The sequence below is a fragment of the Coccinella septempunctata genome, chromosome X (assembly GCF_907165205.1).
Source record: "Coccinella septempunctata chromosome X, icCocSept1.1, whole genome shotgun sequence".
NCBI lineage: Eukaryota > Metazoa > Arthropoda > Insecta > Coleoptera > Coccinellidae > Coccinella > Coccinella septempunctata.
This window is the reverse complement of record NC_058198.1, coordinates 1,911,675-1,933,941: the sequence shown is the minus strand read 5'-3', so window position 1 is coordinate 1,933,941 and position 22,267 is coordinate 1,911,675. Positions and strand designations below refer to the sequence as shown.

Sequence of the window (22,267 nt, the reverse complement as noted above, 5' to 3'; positions counted from 1 at the left end):
TATTTTCTGTTCTCTGGATGGTTTGTTACTCCACTGAAAAAAAAAGAAGGGTAAAGATTAGGTGGATAATCATTCGCAAGGAGTCCGCATAAATCATAATCTCGAAGAAGTGGTATCACACCAATACTCACCGAGTATAAGAAAACCATTCTCGATGCTGATAATCACGGAAATCCAAGTCAACTGCTGCTACTTATAACTTATGTTGTTTAGACTTTTGCCACCAACTTCTGTCATGCTGTAAGAAGTTAAAGTTCAAGAAAAGATATTCAACAGTGAAATTGATAAGAATTTACCTGTTGTAGGTGCTGACAGGTGCATCATCTCATTATATTGCCAGTTCTAAGAGTGAAATGGTTTGATTCGAATTATCTGATTCATTAACTTTCTTATGAAAACTAAATGATTATTTTCTGTTCTCTGGATGGTTTGTTACTCCACTGAAAAAAAAAGAAGGGTAAAGATTAGGTGGATAATCATTCGCAAGGAGTCCGCATAAATCATAATCTCGAAGAAGTGGTATCACACCAATACTCACCGAGTATAAGAAAATCATTCTCGATGCTGATAATCACGGAAATCCAAGTCAACTGCTGCTACTTATAACTTATGTTGTTTAGACTTTTGCCACCAACTTCTGTCATGCTGTAAGAAGTTAAAGTTCAAGAAAAGATATTCAACAGTGAAATTGATAAGAATTTACCTGTTGTAGGTGCTGACAGGAGTGACAGGTGCAGTATCTAATTATATATTCAGTTCTGAGGACAAAATCTTTCGAGACAAACTATCTGATCCATTAACTTTCTACTGAAAAATAAATGATTATCTTCTGTTCTTCAGATAATACGTTACTGCGTTAAATATTTACGTATTGAATCTTCAATACTACCCATTTTGTCAGTAACGTATATCAAAATTCAATTTCGAATGATATAAAATATATGACATTATCGAATATACTTATTATCTTGTCTTGTACCTACTTTCTTTACCTTTTTTGTACACTCAACACTTATATCGCGACGAAATAATAATTTAGTCGAAACGGAATTACGCTAAGAAATGAATCAATAAGATGAGAAAAAACTTTAGTCGCAAATTTGTTGAATCTGATCTTGAAGAGTCATTGATTCTAAGGAGAGCATCAAGAGAAAATTCCTCGAAGATGAGTTGATCATTTCGTAGGAATTTTCCTAGGAATCATCCCAAAAATAATGACCCACTTCGCAATCAAACCCTCCAGAATTCTATCGACATAAAGTTGTTCCACAAAATATTGCATTTCCATTGAAATAATTATACCGCTACTAAAGGACTATCAGAAGTATATCGATAAGATGAGAAGATACTTAGTGTCGTGAATATAGAAAATGTGTTCTTGAAGGTTCATTCATTCTGAGGAAAGCACTACAAGAAAATTCTTCAAAGATGACATGGTCATTTCGAAGGAATTTCCCCAGGAATTTTCCCGAAAATAATGACCCACTTCGCAAACAAATCCTCCAGAATTCTATCGACATAAAGTTACTCCACAAAATATTGTACTTCGATTTAAATAATTGGACCGCTACTGAAGGACTATCAGAAGTATATCGAAAAGATGAGAAGATACCTAGTGTCGTGAATGAAGAAAATTTGTACTTGAAGGAATTTAGAAAAAATTTCCCCAGGAATCGCCCCGAAAATAATGACCCACGTCGCAAACTAACCCTCCAAAATTCTGTCGACATAAGTTACTTCACAAACTTTTGCGTTTCCCACGGAATTCATCACGATTATCATCAGTGCCAGCTGATAAATCGAAACGACTCACTTTGACCTTTACATTTTGCTTTTACGCTCCTGGTCCATCGATGGCTAAAGTTGGGAATGACTTCCAGGAGATCCCTTAGCAGCCCTGTCCACAAAGGACAAGACTGTGCTCTAAGACCTTTCCGTCATTCCATAAATGCTGACAGCGAAGTCCCAGGAAACACTACACTCACTACACTTCAATCAAGAATCTGAAAAAAAAAGAGAAGGGTTAATATTGGGAGGATAATCATTCGCAAGGATTCCGCATGAATCATAATCTCGAAGAAGTGGTATCACACCAATACTCACCGAGTCTCGATTCTGATCAATACGGGAATTCAAGTCTACTGCTACTCCTTATAACGAATGTTGTTTAGACTTTTGCCACCAACTTCTGTCATGCTGTAAGAAGTTAAAGTTCAAGAAAAAATATTCAACAGTGAAATTGATAAGAATTTACCTGTTGTAGGTGCTGACAGGTGCATCATCTCATTATATTGCCAGTTCTAAGAGTGAAATGGTTTGATTCGAATTATCTGATTCATTAACTTTCTTATGAAAACTAAATGATTATTTTCTGTTCTCTGGATGGTTTGTTACTCCACTGAAAAAAAAGAAGGGTAAAGATTAGGTGGATAATCATTCGCAAGGAGTCCGCATAAATCATAATCTCGAAGAAGTGGTATCACACCAATACTCACCGAGTATAAGAAAATCATTCTCGATGCTGATAATCACGGAAATCCAAGTCAACTGCTGCTACTTATAACTTATGTTGTTTAGACTTTTGCCACCAACTTCTGTCATGCTGTAAGAAGTTAAAGTTCAAGAAAAGATATTCAACAGTGAAATTGATAAGAATTTACCTGTTGTAGGTGCTGACAGGAGTGACAGGTGCAGTATCTAATTATATATTCAGTTCTGAGGACAAAATCTTTCGAGACAAACTATCTGATCCATTAACTTTCTACTGAAAAATAAATGATTATCTTCTGTTCTTCAGATAATACGTTACTGCGTTAAATATTTACGTATTGAATCTTCAATACTACCCATTTTGTCAGTAACGTATATCAAAATTCAATTTCGAATGATATAAAATATATGACATTATCGAATATACTTATTATCTTGTCTTGTACCTACTTTCTTCACCTTTTTTGTACACTCAACACTTATATCGCGACGAAATAATAATTTAGTCGAAACGGAATTACGCTAAGAAATGAATCAATAAGATGAGAAAAAACTTTAGTCGCAAATTTGTTGAATCTGATCTTGAAGAGTCATTGATTCTAAGGAGAGCATCAAGAGAAAATTCCTCGAAGATGAGTTGATCATTTCGTAGGAATTTTCCTAGGAATCATCCCAAAAATAATGACCCACTTCGCAATCAAACCCTCCAGAATTCTATCGACATAAAGTTGTTCCACAAAATATTGCATTTCCATTGAAATAATTATACCGCTACTAAAGGACTATCAGAAGTATATCGATAAGATGAGAAGATACTTAGTGTCGTGAATATAGAAAATGTGTTCTTGAAGGTTCATTCATTCTGAGGAAAGCACTACAAGAAAATTCTTCAAAGATGACATGGCCATTTCGAAGGAATTTCCCCAGGAATTTTCCCGAAAATAATGACCCACTTCGCAAACAAATCCTCCAGAATTCTATCGACATAAAGTTACTCCACAAAATATTGTACTTCGATTTAAATAATTGGACCGCTACTGAAGGACTATCAGAAGTATATCGAAAAGATGAGAAGATACCTAGTGTCGTGAATGAAGAAAATTTGTACTTGAAGGAATTTAGAAAAAATTTCCCCAGGAATCACCCCGAAAATAATGACCCACGTCGCAAACTAACCCTCCAAAATTCTATCGACATAAGTTACTTCACAAACTTTTGCGTTTCCCACGGAATTCATCACGATTATCATCAGTGCCAGCTGATAAATCGAAACGACTCACTTTGACCTTTACATTTTGCTTTTACGCTCCTGGTCCATCGATGGCTAAAGTTGGGAATGACTTCCAGGAGATCCCTTAGCAGCCCTGTCCACAAAGGACAAGACTGTGGTCTAAGACCTTTCCGTCATTCCATAAATGCTGACAGCGAAGTCCCAGGAAACACTACACTCACTACACTTCAATCAAGAATCTGAAAAAAAAAGAGAAGGGTAAAGATTGGGAGGATAATCATTCGGAGGATTCCGCATGAATCATAATCTCGAAGAAGTGGTATCACACCAATACTCACCGAGTCTCGATTCTGATCAATACGGGAATTCAATTCTACTGCTACTCCTTATAACTTATGTTTTTTAGACTTTTGCCACCAACTTCTGTCATGCTGTAAGAAGTTAAAGTTCAAGAAAAAATATTCAACAGTGAAATTGATAAGAATTTACCTGTTGTAGGTGCTGACAGGTGCATCATCTCATTATATTGCCAGTTCTGAGAGTGAAATGGTTTGATTCGAATTATCTGATTCAATAACTTTCATATGAAAAATAAATGATTATCTTCTGTTCTCTAGATGGTTTGTTACTCCACTGAAAAAAAAGAAGGGTAAAGATTAGGAGGAAAATCATTCGCAAGGAGTCCGAAAAATCATAATCTCGAAGAAGTGGTATCACACCAATACTCACCGAATATAAGAAAACCATATCGATACTGATAATCACGGAAATCCAAGTCAACTGCTGCTACTTATAACTTATGTTGTTTAGACTTTTGCCACCAACTTCTGTCATGCTGTAAGAAGTTAAAGTTCAAGAAAAGATATTCAACAGTGAAATTGATAAGAATTTACCTGTTGAAGGTGCTGACAGGTGCATCATCTCATTATATTGCCAGTTCTGAGAGTGAAATGGTTTGATTCGAATTATCTGATTCATTAACTTTCATATGAAAAATAAATGATTATCTTCTGTTCTCTAGATGGTTTGTTACTCCACTGAAAAAAAAAGAAGGGTAAAGATTAGGAGGATAATCATTCGCAAGAGTCCGAAAAATCATAATCTCGAAGAAGTGGTATCACACCAATACTCACCGAGTATAAGAAAACCATATCGATACTGATAATCACGGAAATCCAAGTCAACTGCTGCTACTTATAACTTATGTCGTTTAGACTTTTGCCACCAACTTCTGTCATGCTGTAAGAAGTTAAAGTTCAAGAAAAGATATTCAACAGTGAAATTGATAAGAATTTACCTGTTGAAGGTGCTGACAGGTGCATCATCTCATTATATTGCCAGTTCTAAGAGTGAAATGGTTTGATTCGAATTATCTGATTCATTAACTTTCTTATGAAAACTAAATGCTTATTATCTGTTCTCTGGATGGTTTGTTACTCCACTGAAAAAAAAAGAAGGGTAAAGATTAGGAGGATAATCATTCGCAAGGAGTCCGAAAAATCATAATCTCGAAGAAGTGGTATCACACCAATACTCACCGAGTATAAGAAAACCATCTCGATACTGATAATCACGGAAATCCAAGTAAACTGCTGCTACTTATAACTTATGTTGTTTAGACTTTTGCCACCAACTTCTGTCATGCTGTAAGAAGTTAAAGTTCAGGAAAAAATATTCAACAGTGAAATTGATAAGAATTTACCTGTTGTAGGTGCTGACAGGTGCATCATCTCATTATATTGCCAGTTCTAAGAGTGAAATGGTTTGATTCGAATTATCTGATTCATTAACTTTCTTATGAAAACTAAATGATTATTTTCTGTTCTCTGGATGGTTTGTTAATCCACTGAAAAAAAAAGAAGGGTAAAGATTAGGTGGATAATCATTCGCAAGGAGTCCGCATAAATCATAATCTCGAAGAAGTGGTATCACACCAATACTCACCGAGTATAAGAAAATCATTCTCGATGCTGATAATCACGGAAATCCAAGTCAACTGCTGCTACTTATAACTTATGTTGTTTAGACTTTTGCCACCAACTTCTGTCATGCTGTAAGAAGTTAAAGTTCAAGAAAAGATATTCAACAGTGAAATTGATAAGAATTTACCTGTTGTAGGTGCTGACAGGAGTGACAGGTGCAGTATCTAATTATATATTCAGTTCTGAGGACAAAATCTTTCGAGACAAACTATCTGATCCATTAACTTTCTACTGAAAAATAAATGATTATCTTCTGTTCTTCAGATAATACGTTACTGCGTTAAATATTTACGTATTGAATCTTCAATACTACCCATTTTGTCAGTAACGTATATCAAAATTCAATTTCGAATGATATAAAATATATGACATTATCGAATATACTTATTATCTTGTCTTGTACCTACTTTCTTCACCTTTTTTGTACACTCAACACTTATATCGCGACGAAATAATAATTTAGTCGAAACGGAATTACGCTAAGAAATGAATCAATAAGATGAGAAAAAACTTTAGTCGCAAATTTGTTGAATCTGATCTTGAAGAGTCATTGATTCTAAGGAGAGCATCAAGAGAAAATTCCTCGAAGATGAGTTGATCATTTCGTAGGAATTTTCCTAGGAATCATCCCAAAAATAATGACCCACTTCGCAATCAAACCCTCCAGAATTCTATCGACATAAAGTTGTTCCACAAAATATTGCATTTCCATTGAAATAATTATACCGCTACTAAAGGACTATCAGAAGTATATCGATAAGATGAGAAGATACTTAGTGTCGTGAATATAGAAAATGTGTTCTTGAAGGTTCATTCATTCTGAGGAAAGCACTACAAGAAAATTCTTCAAAGATGACATGGTCATTTCGAAGGAATTTCCCCAGGAATTTTCCCGAAAATAATGACCCACTTCGCAAACAAATCCTCCAGAATTCTATCGACATAAAGTTACTCCACAAAATATTGTACTTCGATTTAAATAATTGGACCGCTACTGAAGGACTATCAGAAGTATATCGAAAAGATGAGAAGATACCTAGTGTCGTGAATGAAGAAAATTTGTACTTGAAGGAATTTAGAAAAAATTTCCCCAGGAATCACCCCGAAAATAATGACCCACGTCGCAAACTAACCCTCCAAAATTCTATCGACATAAGTTACTTCACAAACTTTTGCGTTTCCCACGGAATTCATCACGATTATCATCAGTGCCAGCTGATAAATCGAAACGACTCACTTTGAACCTTTACATTTTGCTTTTACGCTCCTGGTCCATCGATGGCTAAAGTTGGGAATGACTTCCAGGAGATCCCTTAGCAGCCCTGTCCACAAAGGACAAGACTGTGCTCTAAGACCTTTCCGTCATTCCATAAATGCTGACAGCGAAGTCCCAGGAAACACTACACTCACTACACTTCAATCAAGAATCTGAAAAAAAAAAGAGAAGGGTAAAGATTGGGAGGATAATCATTCGGAGGATTCCGCATGAATCATAATCTCGAAGAAGTGGCATCACACCAATACTCACCGAGTCTCGATTCTGATCAATACGGGAATTCAAGTCTACTGCTACTCCTTATAACTTATGTTTTTTAGACTTTTGCCACCAACGTCTGTCATGCTGTAAGAAGTTAAAGTTCAAGAAAAAATATTCAACAGTGAAATTGATAAGAATTTACCTGTTGTAGGTGCTGACAGGTGCATCATCTCATTATATTGCCAGTTCTGAGAGTGAAATGGTTTGATTCGAATTATCTGATTCATTAACTTTCATATGAAAAATAAATGATTATCTTCTGTTCTCTAGATGGTTTGTTACTCCACTGAAAAAAAAGAAGGGTAAAGATTAGGTGGATAATCATTCGCAAGGAGTCCGCATAAATCATAATCTCGAAGAAGTGGTATCACACCAATACTCACCGAGTATAAGAAAACCATCTCGATACTGATAATCACGGAAATCCAAGTCAACTGCTGCTACTTATAACTTATGTTGTTTAGACTTTTGCCACCAACTTCTGTCATGCTGTAAGAAGTTAAAGTTCAAGGAAAAATATTCCACAGTTAAATTGATAAGAATTTACCTGTTGTAGGTGCTGACAGGAGTGACAGGTGCAGTATCTAATTATATATTCAGTTCTGAGGACAAAATCTTTCGAGACAAACTATCTGATCCATTAACTTTCTACTGAAAAATAAATGATTATCTTCTGTTCTTCAGATAATACGTTACTGCGTTAAATATTTACGTATTGAATCTTCAATACTACCCATTTTGTCAGTAACGTATATCAAAATTCAATTTCGAATGATATAAAATATATGACATTATCGAATATACTTATTATCTTGTCTTGTACCTACTTTCTTTACCTTTTTTGTACACTCAACACTTATATCGCGACGAAATAATAATTTAGTCGAAACGGAATTACGCTAAGAAATGAATCAATAAGATGAGAAAAAACTTTAGTCGCAAATTTGTTGAATCTGATCTTGAAGAGTCATTGATTCTGAGGAGAGCATCAAGAGAAAATTCCTCGAAGATGAGTTGATCATTTCGTAGGAATTTTCCTAGGAATCATCCCAAAAATAATGACCCACTTCGCAATCAAACCCTCCAGAATTCTATCGACATAAAGTTGTTCCACAAAATATTGCATTTCCATTGAAATAATTATACCGCTACTAAAGGACTATCAGAAGTATATCGATAAGATGAGAAGATACTTAGTGTCGTGAATATAGAAAATGTGTTCTTGAAGGTTCATTCATTCTGAGGAAAGCACTACAAGAAAATTCTTCAAAGATGACATGGTCATTTCGAAGGAATTTCCCCAGGAATTTTCCCGAAAATAATGACCCACTTCGCAAACAAATCCTCCAGAATTCTATCGACATAAAGTTACTCCACAAAATATTGTACTTCGATTTAAATAATTGGACCGCTACTGAAGGACTATCAGAAGTATATCGAAAAGATGAGAAGATACCTAGTGTCGTGAATGAAGAAAATTTGTACTTGAAGGAATTTAGAAAAAATTTCCCCAGGAATCACCCCGAAAATAATGACCCACGTCGCAAGCTAACCCTCCAAAATTCTATCGACATAAGTTACTTCACAAACTTTTGCGTTTCCCACGGAATTCATCACGATTATCATCAGTGCCAGCTGATAAATCGAAACGACTCACTTTGACCTTTACATTTTGCTTTTACGCTCCTGGTCCATCGATGGCTAAAGTTGGGAATGACTTCCAGGAGATCCCTTAGCAGCCCTGTCCACAAAGGACAAGACTGTGCTCTAAGACCTTTCCGTCATTCCATAAATGCTGACAGCGAAGTCCCAGGAAACACTACACTCACTACACTTCAATCAAGAATCTGAAAAAAAAAGAGAAGGGTAAAGATTGGGAGGATAATCATTCGGAGGATTCCGCATGAATCATAATCTCGAAGAAGTGGTATCACACCAATACTCACCGAGTCTCGATTCTGATCAATACGGGAATTCAATTCTACTGCTACTCCTTATAACTTATGTTTTTTAGACTTTTGCCACCAACTTCTGTCATGCTGTAAGAAGTTAAAGTTCAAGAAAAAATATTCAACAGTGAAATTGATAAGAATTTACCTGTTGTAGGTGCTGACAGGTGCATCATCTCATTATATTGCCAGTTCTAAGAGTGAAATGGTTTGATTCGAATTATCTGATTCATTAACTTTCATATGAAAAATAAATGATTATCTTCTGTTCTCTAGATGGTTTGTTACTCCACTGAAAAAAAAGAAGGGTAAAGATTAGGAGGAAAATCATTCGCAAGGAGTCCGAAAAATCATAATCTCGAAGAAGTGGTATCACACCAATACTCACCGAGTATAAGAAAACCATCTCGATACTGATAATCACGGAAATCCAAGTCAACTGCTGCTACTTATAACTTATGTTGTTTAGACTTTTGCCACCAACTTCTGTCATGCTGTAAGAAGTTAAAGTTCAAGAAAAGATATTCAACAGTGAAATTGATAAGAATTTACCTGTTGAAGGTGCTGACAGGTGCATCATCTCATTATATTGCCAGTTCTAAGAGTGAAATGGTTTGATTCGAATTATCTGATTCATTAACTTTCTTATGAAAACTAAATGATTATTTTCTGTTCTCTGGATGGTTTGTTACTCCACTGAAAAAAAAGAAGGGTAAAGATTAGGAGGATAATCATTCGCAAGGAGTCCGAAAAATCATAATCTCGAAGAAGTGGTATCACACCAATACTCACCGAGTATAAGAAAACCATTCTCGATACTCATAATCACGGAAATCCAAGTCAACTGCTGCTACTTATAACTTATGTTGTTTAGACTTTTGCCACCAACTTCTGTCATGCTGTAAGAAGTTAAAGTTCAAGAAAAAATATTCAACAGTTAAATTGATAAGAATTTACCTGTTGTAGGTGCTGACAGGTGCATCATCTCATTATATTGCCAGTTCTAAGAGTGAAATGGTTTGATTCGATTCATCTGATTCATTAACTTTCTTATGAAAACTAAATGATTATTTTCTGTTCTCTGGATGGTTTGTTACTCCACTGAAAAAAAAAGAAGGGTAAAGATTAGGAGGATAATCATTCGCAAGGAGTCCGAAAAATCATAATCTCGAAGAAGTGGTATCACACCAATACTCACCGAGTATAAGAAAACCATTCTCGATACTCATAATCACGGAAATCCAAGTCAACTGCTGCTACTTATAACTTATGTTGTTTAGACTTTTGCCACCAACTTCTGTCATGCTGTAAGAAGTTAAAGTTCAAGAAAAAATATTCAACAGTTAAATTGATAAGAATTTACCTGTTGTAGGTGCTGACAGGTGCATCATCTCATTATATTGCCAGTTCCAAGAGTGAAATGGTTTGATTCGAATTATCTGATTCATTAACTTTCTTATGAAAACTAAATGATTATTTTCTGTTCTCTGGATGGTTTGTTACTCCACTGAAAAAAAAAGAAGGGTAAAGATTAGGTGGATAATCATTCGCAAGGAGTTCGCATAAATCATAATCTCGAAGAAGTGGTATCACACCAATACTCACCGAGTATAAGAAAACCATTCTCGATGCTGATAATCACGGAAATCCAAGTCAACTGCTGCTACTTATAACTTATGTTGTTTAGACTTTTGCCACCAACTTCTGTCATGCTGTAAGAAGTTAAAGTTCAAGAAAAGATATTCAACAGTGAAATTGATAAGAATTTACCTGTTGTAGGTGCTGACAGGAGTGACAGGTGCAGTATCTAATTATATATTCAGTTCTGAGGACAAAATCTTTCGAGACAAACTATCTGATCCATTAACTTTCTACTGAAAAATAAATGATTATCTTCTGTTCTTCAGATAATACGTTACTGCGTTAAATATTTACGTATTGAATCTTCAATACTACCCATTTTGTCAGTAACGTATATCAAAATTCAATTTCGAATGATATAAAATATATGACATTATCGAATATACTTATTATCTTGTCTTGTACCTACTTTCTTTACCTTTTTTGTACACTCAACACTTATATCGCGACGAAATAATAATTTAGTCGAAACGGAATTACGCTAAGAAATGAATCAATAAGATGAGAAAAAACTTTAGTCGCAAATTTGTTGAATCTGATCTTGAAGAGTCATTGATTCTAAGGAGAGCATCAAGAGAAAATTCCTCGAAGATGAGTTGATCATTTCGTAGGAATTTTCCTAGGAATCATCCCAAAAATAATGACCCACTTCGCAATCAAACCCTCCAGAATTCTATCGACATAAAGTTGTTCCACAAAATATTGCATTTCCATTGAAATAATTATACCGCTACTAAAGGACTATCAGAAGTATATCGATAAGATGAGAAGATACTTAGTGTCGTGAATATAGAAAATGTGTTCTTGAAGGTTCATTCATTCTGAGGAAAGCACTACAAGAAAATTCTTCAAAGATGACATGGTCATTTCGAAGGAATTTCCCCAGGAATTTTCCCGAAAATAATGACCCACTTCGCAAACAAATCCTCCAGAATTCTATCGACATAAAGTTACTCCACAAAATATTGTACTTCGATTTAAATAATTGGACCGCTACTGAAGGACTATCAGAAGTATATCGAAAAGATGAGAAGATACCTAGTGTCGTGAATGAAGAAAATTTGTACTTGAAGGAATTTCGAAAAAATTTCCCCAGGAATCACCCCGAAAATAATGACCCACGTCGCAAACTAACCCTCCAGAATTATATCGACATAAGTTACTTCACAAACTTTTGCGTTTTCCACGGTATTCATTACGATTATCATCAGTGCCAGCTGATAAATCGAAACGACTCACTTTGAACCTTTACATTTTGCTTTAACGCTCCTGGTCCATCGATGGCTAAAGTTGGGAATGACTTCCAGGAGATCCCTTAGCAGCCCTGTCCACAAAGGACAAGACTGTGCTCTAAGACCTTTCCGTCATTCCATAAATGCTGACAGCGAAGTCCCAGGAAACACTACACTCACTACACTTCAATCAAGAATCTGAAAAAAAAGAGAAGGGTAAAGATTGGGAGGATAATCATTCGCAAGGATTCCGCATGAATCATAATCTCGAAGAAGTGGTATCACACCAATACTCACCGAGTCTCGATTCTGATCAATATGGGAATTCAAATTTACTGCTGCTACTTATAACTTATGTTGTTTAGACTTTTGCCACCAACTTCTGTCATGCTGTAAGAAGTTAAAGTTCAAGAAAAAATATTCAACAGTGAAATTGATAAGAATTTACCTGAGGCTAAAGTTGGGAATGACTTCCAGGAGATCCCTTAGCAGCCCTGTCCTTAAAGGACAAGACTGTGCTCTAAGACCTTTCTGTCATTCCTTAAGTGCTGGCAGCGAAGGCCCATGTATGTATGGCCCAAAATGAATCTCTTCTTCTAGCATTTCACCATCATAGCACTACACTCACAACACCAAGGGGGCAAACTGAAAAAAAAAAGAGAAGAGCTATGATTAGGATAATAAATGTTGGTTCAGCTCGAAGAAGCATCATTAGAAGGAAGCTTAATCCGGAAATCAACATCTATATCTATATTTCCTCGAACGGTTACCAAAAAATTTAAGCATCTTTATCACAATTTTAATGACTGAAATAAGCTGGTAAAATTACCAAAGTATTTTTTCGACACATATTTTTTACTTTAATTGGACTGCCTCAGTATCAGCACATGACCTGTGTAGATCAGTTTATTGTATAAGTTAATTAATTTGTAAAATGAATAACGATTTATCGAATATTAAAAACTCGAGAACCGACCATAAACATTTTTTTTGTTAACAAAATAGAAATTCATATTAGAAGCGAATAAATTTTCTATTGTCACATTTTTTTTACATATTATTTTAAATTCGCCATTTTTCTTCACAAAAAACACACTAAGAATGGGCACGCCATTACGGTAATGCATCATTTAGTATCGTCCACTATGAAGCCAATTCATTCAAGAAAAATTAAAGAAAATTCTAATCAATAAAACCCCTCGAAATTCATACCTCATCACCCTTTCCTTCTTACATATTTCGATTATTCTCAATTTTCCATTTTCTTCCCTAACACTTCGAACTTGAGTAACGCCATTACAATAACTGTGTAATGCGTCGTTTGCATTCGTCCACTTACTAAGCCAATCACAGAATTTTTCAATTACCATAGATATTTCAACACAATAAGGAAAATTTCACAGAGTAGGATACGTCATCCCAAGGATGATGCTCCTATTGGTGGATTCTTTGAAACTAGAAATAACCGACCAATAGGAGCATCAACGGATATCGCATCTATGAACAGGCCTAAATCAAAAGCTACAAAATCTCATCAAAACTCGAAAAAATATGTCTTCCATCTCAGATGGAATAAAATAATAAATCCTATCGGAATAACGAGCAAAGGCTATTGTTCGAAAGAATGGCCAAATATATAAATAAATTTCGAAAGAACCCCTAATGGAAGGTACAAATGTTCAGCAAAAATCAAATTCCTAGACGAATTTTCCGAGGAATTCGGACGTTCGCACATTTTGAATAACTATAGCAACTCGATGGATAGTAATAATTGGAAATTAGTTAGAAATTCCCAACACACAAGAATTCAAATTAGAATCGTTCAATTAGAAGTGTGTAATTGATTAATTCAATTAAATTAAGGAATATTCTGATCATACCTAATAATATATCACCATTTCCGTTTCACATATTACGATTATTTTCGATTTTGCATTTTTTTTTCAGTAAGAATTCACTTCGACTTGCACACGCCATTTTAGTTACTGCAATGCGTCGTTTGGTTTCGTCGAATCATGAAGCCGATCACAGAAATTTTCAATGATAACTATAGAATAATACTCACGATGAGGAAAAATTCAGAGTTAGGCCTCCTGTCCATAGATTCGATATCATACGAAAGGATGATTCAAACGATTCCTATTGGTCGATTCTTTGATATTGAAAATTACCAACCAATAGAAGCATCAGCGGTAATCATATGAACAGGACGCCTAAATCAGAAGTTACAAAATCTCATCAAAACTAGAAATATTTAACCCATCACGAATACATTACATCCTATTTGAATAACAAGCAAATGATATTGTTCGAAAGCATGACCAAATATGTGTATTTTGAACGAACTCCTAATGGAAGGTACAGACGTTCAGCAAAAATTAATTAGAAAAAAATTTATTCAATTAAATTTAGCAATATTCCCATCAAGAAAACCCCTCCGAATTCATACCTTATAATATATCACCATTTCCTTGTCACATATTCAAATTATTTTCTATTCACCATTTTTTTCTTCACCAAAAACTCACTCAAGCTTGGGCACGCCACCAGGATAACTGCAATGCGTCGTTTGGTTTTGTCCAATCATAAGCCGATCACAGAATTTTTCAATTACCATAGATATTATAATACTCATGATGAGAAAAAATTCACAGAGTAAGGCCTCCTGTTCATAGATTCGATATCCCACAAAACGTTGATTCAAACATATCCCTATTGGTCGATTTCTTGATATTCAAAGTAACCGACCAATGAAAACATCGTTCCGATATGGACAGGGGGCCTCAATAAGATGTTACAAAATTCCATCAAAACTAGGAATATTGAACCCATCGCGAATGAAATACATTAAATCCTATCTGAATTAGGAGCAAATGCAATTGTTTGAAAGACTATATTACGTATGAACCCCTAATGGAGGGTACAAATTAATTTCCTAGAGGAGTTTTCTTGGGAACTCGAACCTTCGAACATTTTGACCAAGTCGATCAAGAACTAGCCTTTACATGAATGCGAAATAAAAACTCAATAAGTAAAAATTCATTCAATTGAGTTTAAAAATATTCCAATCAAAAAAATATATCACCATTTCCTTGTTACATACTCCGATAATTTTTAATTTTTTTGTTAGCGAAAAATACAACACAGCTTGGGCCGGCCATTATGATAACTGCAAAGCGTCATTAGGTTTCGCGAATGAAAATCGTTTAATGTCGAAGTTACCAGTTAATTCAATTGAATTTATAAATATTCCAAAAAAAAACCTTTCCGAATTCATACCTTATGAAATATCCCTGCTTCCTTATCACAAAATCTGATTATTTTCTATTCACCATCTTTTCTTCACCAAAAATTCACTCAGGCTTGGGCACGCTATGAGGATAACTGCAATGCGTCGTTTGGTTTTGTCCAATCATGAAGCTGATCACAGAATTTTTCAATTACCATAGATATTATAATACTCATGATGAGAAAAAATTCACAGAGTAAGGCCTCCTGTTCATAGATTCGATATCCCACGAAACGTTGATTCAAACATATCCCTATTGGTCGATTTCTTGATATTCGAAATAACCGACCAATGAAAGCATCTATCCGTTATGGACAGGGGGCCTCAATAAGATGTTACAAAATTTCATCAAAACTAGGAATATTGAACACATCGCGAATGAAATACATTAAATCCTATTCATTCAATTGAGTTTAAAAATATTCCCATCAAAAAAATATATCACCATTTCCTTGTTACATATTCCGATCATTTTCAATTTTTTTGTTAGCGAAAAATACCACACAGCTTGGGCCGGCCATTACGATAACTGCAAAGCGTCATTTGGTTTCGCGAATGAGAATCGTTTAATGTCGAAGTTACCAGTTAATTCAATTGAATCAATAAATATTCCAAAAAAATAACTCTTCCGAATTCATACCTTATGAAATATCCCTGCTTCCTTATCACTTAATCCGATTATTTCCAATTTTCCATTTTTTTTTCACCAAAAATGCACTCAAGCTTGGGAGACGCCATTACTATAAGCGAATTGCGTCGTTAATTTCGCCACGTATGAAGCCAATCATAGATTTCCTCGAATAATCACAGATTTAAAGTATAGGCATAAAACACTTCAGAACGATTTTGTCAGGTAAATCTGAAGAAGTGCCTAGATCCCATCAAATTCAGAATTTTCCACAACCACAATCTCATTTGAATAAAGGACACATTAATCCTTAGTTAGGAAAAACAGCTAGAATAATCTAGAAGCCTCTCACGAATAAGGCTGTACAATTTCGTTTCTTAGTAAAAAGGAAAACTTGTCCATTCATTAGAAATTAATTAATCAAAATTCGAGTAAATCATGAAATTATTTTAATAATTTGTGGTAGAAAATCACATGCCTACCCCTCTAATGAATCTGGTAAGAGGAACCATAATGTTTTCCACCAGGACGAAACCACTCGGTGCGTTAAAATAAATATGAATAAAATCATATTTTCCTACCTTATGAACTGGCACTTATATCACATAATTTTCAGAACATTTGGATATTCTGATCTTTCCACTTAATTCACTACGCCTGAAAACCTGCAGAAATCACTGGCGTGCCTCTATTAACCGGCTTGATCAAGATCTGCATACGATTTGAGGACAATCCATAGATGTTTTCCACTCAACACAGACACCTGTCATTTTTCTTTAAATGATCTTGAGCTTTGACGATTTTTATTTGTGATACGGATGGCACTCAACGGTGTGAAAATAAAATGATCCAGTCCAGTAATTATCCTATTTCACCTTTCATATATCTTATTCATGATATCACACCACAATACCACCGAGTCTTTTCCGGTGGCCGTCCAAGAAACAGCTGATTGTTTGTAAACAAACCTAGCTTTAAGAAATAGGTTAGGCTAACTACCCTAGACGGTCTCAGCGAAAGCGTATCAGTGCTCAACTGAATAAATTGGCCAACATTCGCCAAATTCATAGTATAATTCGCACGCAACATGTGTGAAATCAAAATAATATGAGACTCTGCTATTCTGCAAGACATAGGTCGAAGAAATCGAAAATGAGGTGGGTTTTTGAGGAAAAAGCTGTTTACATTGTCGTAAAAATTTAAAATATCGTTCCTCACCAAGAGATTCATGTAGATTTGTAGATAGGTATATGATTTTCGCTACAAGTTTCATGAATCACACAAAACTCCGTTAGCTCTTTCCAGATACTTCAGTGACATTAATGTGTGAAAATTTCAAAAAATATGAACTTTTAACACGTTGAAGGCTTCATCAAGGATAATACATGCGGTGACATCTGTATACTCTTCTAGCAATTTGTTCCTCCTATTGGAATAGCTCGTATGAATATATGTATATGTTGCACTGATCATAGGCAACTGCGGGGCAGTGGAAGGGAGCCGCCGTCCCCGCGGGAATTTTGAAATTTATCACAACTACATGCATATCAACATGAAAATATTACTGATTTTCATCTAGTAAAATTTGCTATTCTCCCTCTTAGGGAGTGATATTTTTGGCCTGTAAGACAATGAACTGATTATTTTCACAGTTTTAGCGGAAATTTGGAAAGCTATAACTCCCGAACCGTTCAACGAATCCTTTTCAAACTTGGCAGTTCACGTCATCCAAGGGCATCAAATTGGTCATATGAACCGAATCGAAAAATTCCAGACCAGGACTCAGATATTTTGACGCACCATAAATGAAATATCAATTGGTAGTAAATATCATCTGATACTTCATAGATTTGTAAGTAGGTACTTCGAATAGTATTTTTCACTAGTAGGCAGTGATGGCACATAAACCGTTCACTTTTTTTCCCTCTAGGTAACTACATCACCCTGTATATTTTTAATGATTTTTCTTTTTTGTGCTCGCACAATATTCATGTTGATTTATGAGCTTAAGTCCCCTTTACCGCCTTACCTGCTTGGTTGGACACGATGGGATGAAATTAGCCGTCCATAGGCGTAGATGGGGGAGGGTGCATGAAAGAGTGTACAAGGCCAACTTGGTCAGTTATTATATAATTCATATACTTTCTTGTTTCGAACTTGATACGTAGTAAAGTCTTGTCATCTTCTTGATCATATTGAGGTTTGGTCATGGTGAGAGGGTACACTATGCTCTCTGATTTTAACAGTTACTCTCCCTGGCTATTCTGAGAATGGTTTCATGGGGTAGTCTGTCTTTCACTAGATGAAGAGGTGTGATATCTATAATGATTTCAGGTGCCCTAGTCAACCTGGACCTCACAGCTCCAGTGATGTATTCAGGTTATTCTCTGTAGGTAGGTACTTTGTCGAAGGTTTTCCTCCAGCTCTTCCTACTCACCTTGGCTTGTGACTCTTGGTCTCACAGAATGAGATAACTGTGGTATTAGTTGAGCTAAAATAAAGCCTGTACGACAATCACCATTACTCAATAGTTTTCAGGCTTACTGTACTAAATCCCACAAGGTGCTCTTAGGGGTTCTCCTCTAACTATTAAGTCTCATATCACTATAAAATAAATAAATATACAATCTCAACAAAATCTTGCTAACTATTCTATAGAGAGCACCAAAATTTTGCAGTAAATTTCAAAACGTTTTCTTTTTCTTGGTTCAACCTCTGAGATCTGTATTTTTATAGATATTGGAAAAATAAGAAAGCAGCGTTGGACAAGTTCAATACCTGGGGTGGTGACCGCTCTAATTATGAAGCTCCTGACTTCCATGCTTCACCCCATTTCATAATTCATGTGCAAATATTGGTCCATGTTCATTCATGTAGTGGAAATTCATGAAAATCGCTTCAGATTGGAAAAATAAATAGTGAATACATACTCAAGATGATGAACGTTTAAAAAGAGAACGACGAATTCGAAATTAACTCGTCTCGATATTTTTCCCCGAATGGAGACGAGATGAAAAGAGTCAGTGAGTCTGTGCCATGATGGATGAAGCTCCCTTAAACGGCAAATAGGAGAGAAGAAGCTTTCATCTGTGCGGTTGTGTCACATATTGAGATCAAACGGGCTTTGCCTGAAAGCGAGCTTTTGAGACGGTTTCCATTGAAAATATGTCGATTCGTTCCTACCTCCAATGTCTCATTAACTTCTGGGCTTTACCGTTGGTTTGCGTTTCGCAGTTCAGCCTGATGGGGTCGGGGAAAATATTATCATATTCAACAACCCTCAAGTTTCTGAAACTTCGAATCATAGGCGCTCTCATCAAGAAATCTTGCAATTTCTGTAATGATTCCTTCTGGTGGTCTTTCTTTCCAATTATTTCTTGATTTACCATTGCCCCTCTCCATATTCTATTATTACCCCTTCATTTAGTATACCGTGAATCACTCAATTTTTATCAGATTTTCCTTTGAATAATCATAACAAAAACTGAATGCTGTGTATGACCTGATGACCAATGAGGAAGGAATTAAAAAGTCGAGCGAGAATACAGTAGTTATGATGAGGCTTTATATTTATAAAGGGTGAATGATTCCCCCTACACGTGACCACAGACAGACCAACGACTCCACACATGGGACCGCACAACCCCTGTCTTGTTCTGCTGAGCAGTAACCGCAACCCCAATGTGCAGGTCCGTAAGGAAATAAAAGTTCATCAACAGAATCCCAGTCAGCAATTTCTGAATGACAATTCTGAGCTTCACGGATATTATTATGCAAGGGAAACAAGATCCTTCACTGGGAAGAAACTATCGAAGAATATTCTTGAAGGACTGATTGGTTTCAAAGTATGATTCCAAATTTCCCTTCTTCTAATTGGTGTGTCTGTTGTCTTCCCATTTTCCCCTGCATTGTATGATATGTACCACAGCAGCAACCCTTAGGTAGCTGTGCCTAAACCACTCAAGAATGTCCAGAAGAAGGTATAAATAGCCTATAAATCGAACATAACATGTAGCTATACAGACTAGACAGGGAAGTATAAATATTTATCCCCAATATTGTTTTTTTTTTCGATTATTTTTGCCCTAAAGAGCGCTGGTAGGCACTCACATGCAACTCAGCCCATTCCATTCAATCGACCCCTCTGCCGGACCTGTTTGACTCTCACCCCATTCAAAATTCATTTCAATTTCTTAATCAACGCACGGCCCCGCTATTCAATTAATATCTAGTGCTGCGGAGTCTAAAAGGTCGAGTACCACATGGCTCGAAATTACACCCATAATCCTTCAAATGTCATCATTCAATTGTGTGTAGCTACGTCCACGATTTTCTCTTCTTGTCGAAGGGGTGGCTTCAAACCACAAGACAAATAATCCCCATACCCCTGAATATTTTTTGTGTGAAAGCTTTCCATCTCATCTGAAATAAATCCACCTGGTTTGAATAAATTAAAATACTCATCTCCTTCTATTGTTGCGTCAGTAAAATAACGTAATATCATATCGAAACTCCACAATTTCCCTGGATGTTATGTTTTATGATGCCATTGTGATATGTTGCTTATCGATTGAAAACCATTCACTCTACACCCCACGAATGTGCTGAATTGTGAACTATATCGTAAAACCAAATCGTTTGGAAATTATAAATAGCTTAATTTTCAGCGAAATTCCAAAAAAAATATTATTTATGGTGTGGTGTTGCAGTAAAACTTGCCCATTGAGAAAACGTTCAGTTCTCTAATAATAAAAGCATACACAATTCATGTGACCAAAGAATTCATTCTTTCAATTACATTTTAGTCAATCCTTCAATGTATTAGGACCGCCAAAATTCAAATGAAAATACGAATAATCTACAGGGCCCTACCGGAGAGCGGGGATAGTCTATTGAGTGTTTTCGCTCCTATAGATGTCGCGATTAATCGACATGGCGGATTTGATCGATTCAGTCGGTAAAAACAGAATCGATAAAACTGACTGTCACTAGGCAGAAAGAGACAAAAAGTATGAATCTGTCTCTTATCCGCGGACATAGACACGAGTGTCGACAGATCGAAATCCTAGAAAAAGACAACCACTGGCCGGTTCGGTTGTCTCTTTCATATGTGATCATCACAGAGAGGAACCGGTTCTGTCAGATCAGGGGCGTTCGTTTTTGCCATACCAGTGGCGTCGGATCGTATGGGAATGAGGAGTTTTTTCGGCGGATTTTTATTGAATCGGTGAAAGTGATCTAATTGAATTGTGCTGATGAAAAGAAGATGCAGTATGCCATATTCATATGTGGTCCTACTGGTAATCATATTCTTACGAAACTATTTTGTCACATTAGGGAAGGTTTCAGGAGTGATTTTGAGGGGCATACTTTTTTTATATCTGAAATTCTGTAAGGTGTGTGTTGATAACTTTCGATACTCGCATCTCCCAGAAAAATCATGGAAGATCTAAATGTTATACTACATATTCTAACAGAGCAACCTCTTCTCGAAGTGAATATTCGAAAAAATATTTCTCCTATGTTCTCATCGTCAAAAACGAACGTCTCTAGAGAATGGGTTTTTTTTAGAAATTAGTTGATATCTATAATCTGTTCTAAACTAGTTTGCACATAAAGAGAGGCATAGTCTTTAACTGAATTGTTTTCAATAGTAAATCATTTTTATGTTTGTTCTGAACCTTCAACCAACTACGGCGGAAAGATTTAAAAAGGCATTAGGGGTTGCCGATTCGAAGGTCCTGTGTATATTTTTACGATAGCGAATATAAAATAATAGCTTCTTCACGGTATTCTCTGAAACACAAAAATACATTTACTGTAACTGTATTCGTTTCGCGTCATTTATTTTATGAAATAGCTTTAAAAAATGAGATTTCGGTCTTTTTATAACCTTTCGTAAGTAGCTTAAAACATGTGTCTGCAAAAGGGAAGCCAGCTATCGGCATAAATAACCACTTGGGATTCTCAACTTATTCGACGGGATTTTCTTGTTTCGACCCCAGAATATTCACTCCCCTCTGCCTTCCTTCAAAAACTATATTTCCTGAAACCACTTGATATGAGGGCTCGGATATATTCGGCTCCAGCTCACTGCTAACAGCATATTCAATTGCCTTATCGCTAGGAATTTATCATTTTTTCGTGAACTCAAAAAAATTTGACATTTGTGAGTCTGAATGGGATACGTGCACTATTTTCAACGAAGAATTAACTTCTGATCCTTCGAATAGAGTCCCTGGTTCCAGGAAAATTTGGTATATTAGGGTTAAATATGAATTTTCCGAA

The 22,267-nt window shown here is 35.7% G+C and overlaps 4 long non-coding RNA genes across 5 annotated transcripts; all 4 read right to left on the bottom strand.

Annotated features, from left to right (window-relative positions):
- Positions 1–1,766: 1,766 nt before the first annotated feature.
- LOC123321613 lies at positions 1,767–5,486 on the bottom strand. The gene is made up of 3 exons (XR_006538894.1): positions 5,424–5,486; positions 2,104–2,196; positions 1,767–2,003 (listed from the first exon to the last, which is right to left on the bottom strand). It is a non-coding gene; the product is annotated as an uncharacterized LOC123321613 (long non-coding RNA).
- On the bottom strand, positions 4,341–4,678 carry LOC123321615. Its single transcript, XR_006538896.1, has 3 exons — positions 4,615–4,678; positions 4,451–4,556; positions 4,341–4,354 (listed from the first exon to the last, which is right to left on the bottom strand). It is a non-coding gene; the product is annotated as an uncharacterized LOC123321615 (long non-coding RNA).
- A 957-nt stretch (positions 5,487–6,443) lies between the features above and the next one.
- Positions 6,444–7,314, bottom strand: LOC123321614. Its single transcript, XR_006538895.1, has 2 exons — positions 7,232–7,314; positions 6,444–7,131 (listed from the first exon to the last, which is right to left on the bottom strand). It is a non-coding gene; the product is annotated as an uncharacterized LOC123321614 (long non-coding RNA).
- A 4,728-nt stretch (positions 7,315–12,042) lies between these two features.
- On the bottom strand, positions 12,043–16,006 carry LOC123322201. Of its 2 annotated transcripts, none has more exons than XR_006539072.1 (4): positions 15,992–16,006; positions 12,511–12,707; positions 12,360–12,452; positions 12,043–12,260 (listed from the first exon to the last, which is right to left on the bottom strand). It is a non-coding gene; the product is annotated as an uncharacterized LOC123322201 (long non-coding RNA). The 2 variants fall into 2 exon arrangements; XR_006539073.1 differs by lacking the exon at positions 15,992–16,006 and adding an exon at positions 15,342–15,480.
- Between the last annotated feature and the right edge of the window lie 6,261 nt (positions 16,007–22,267).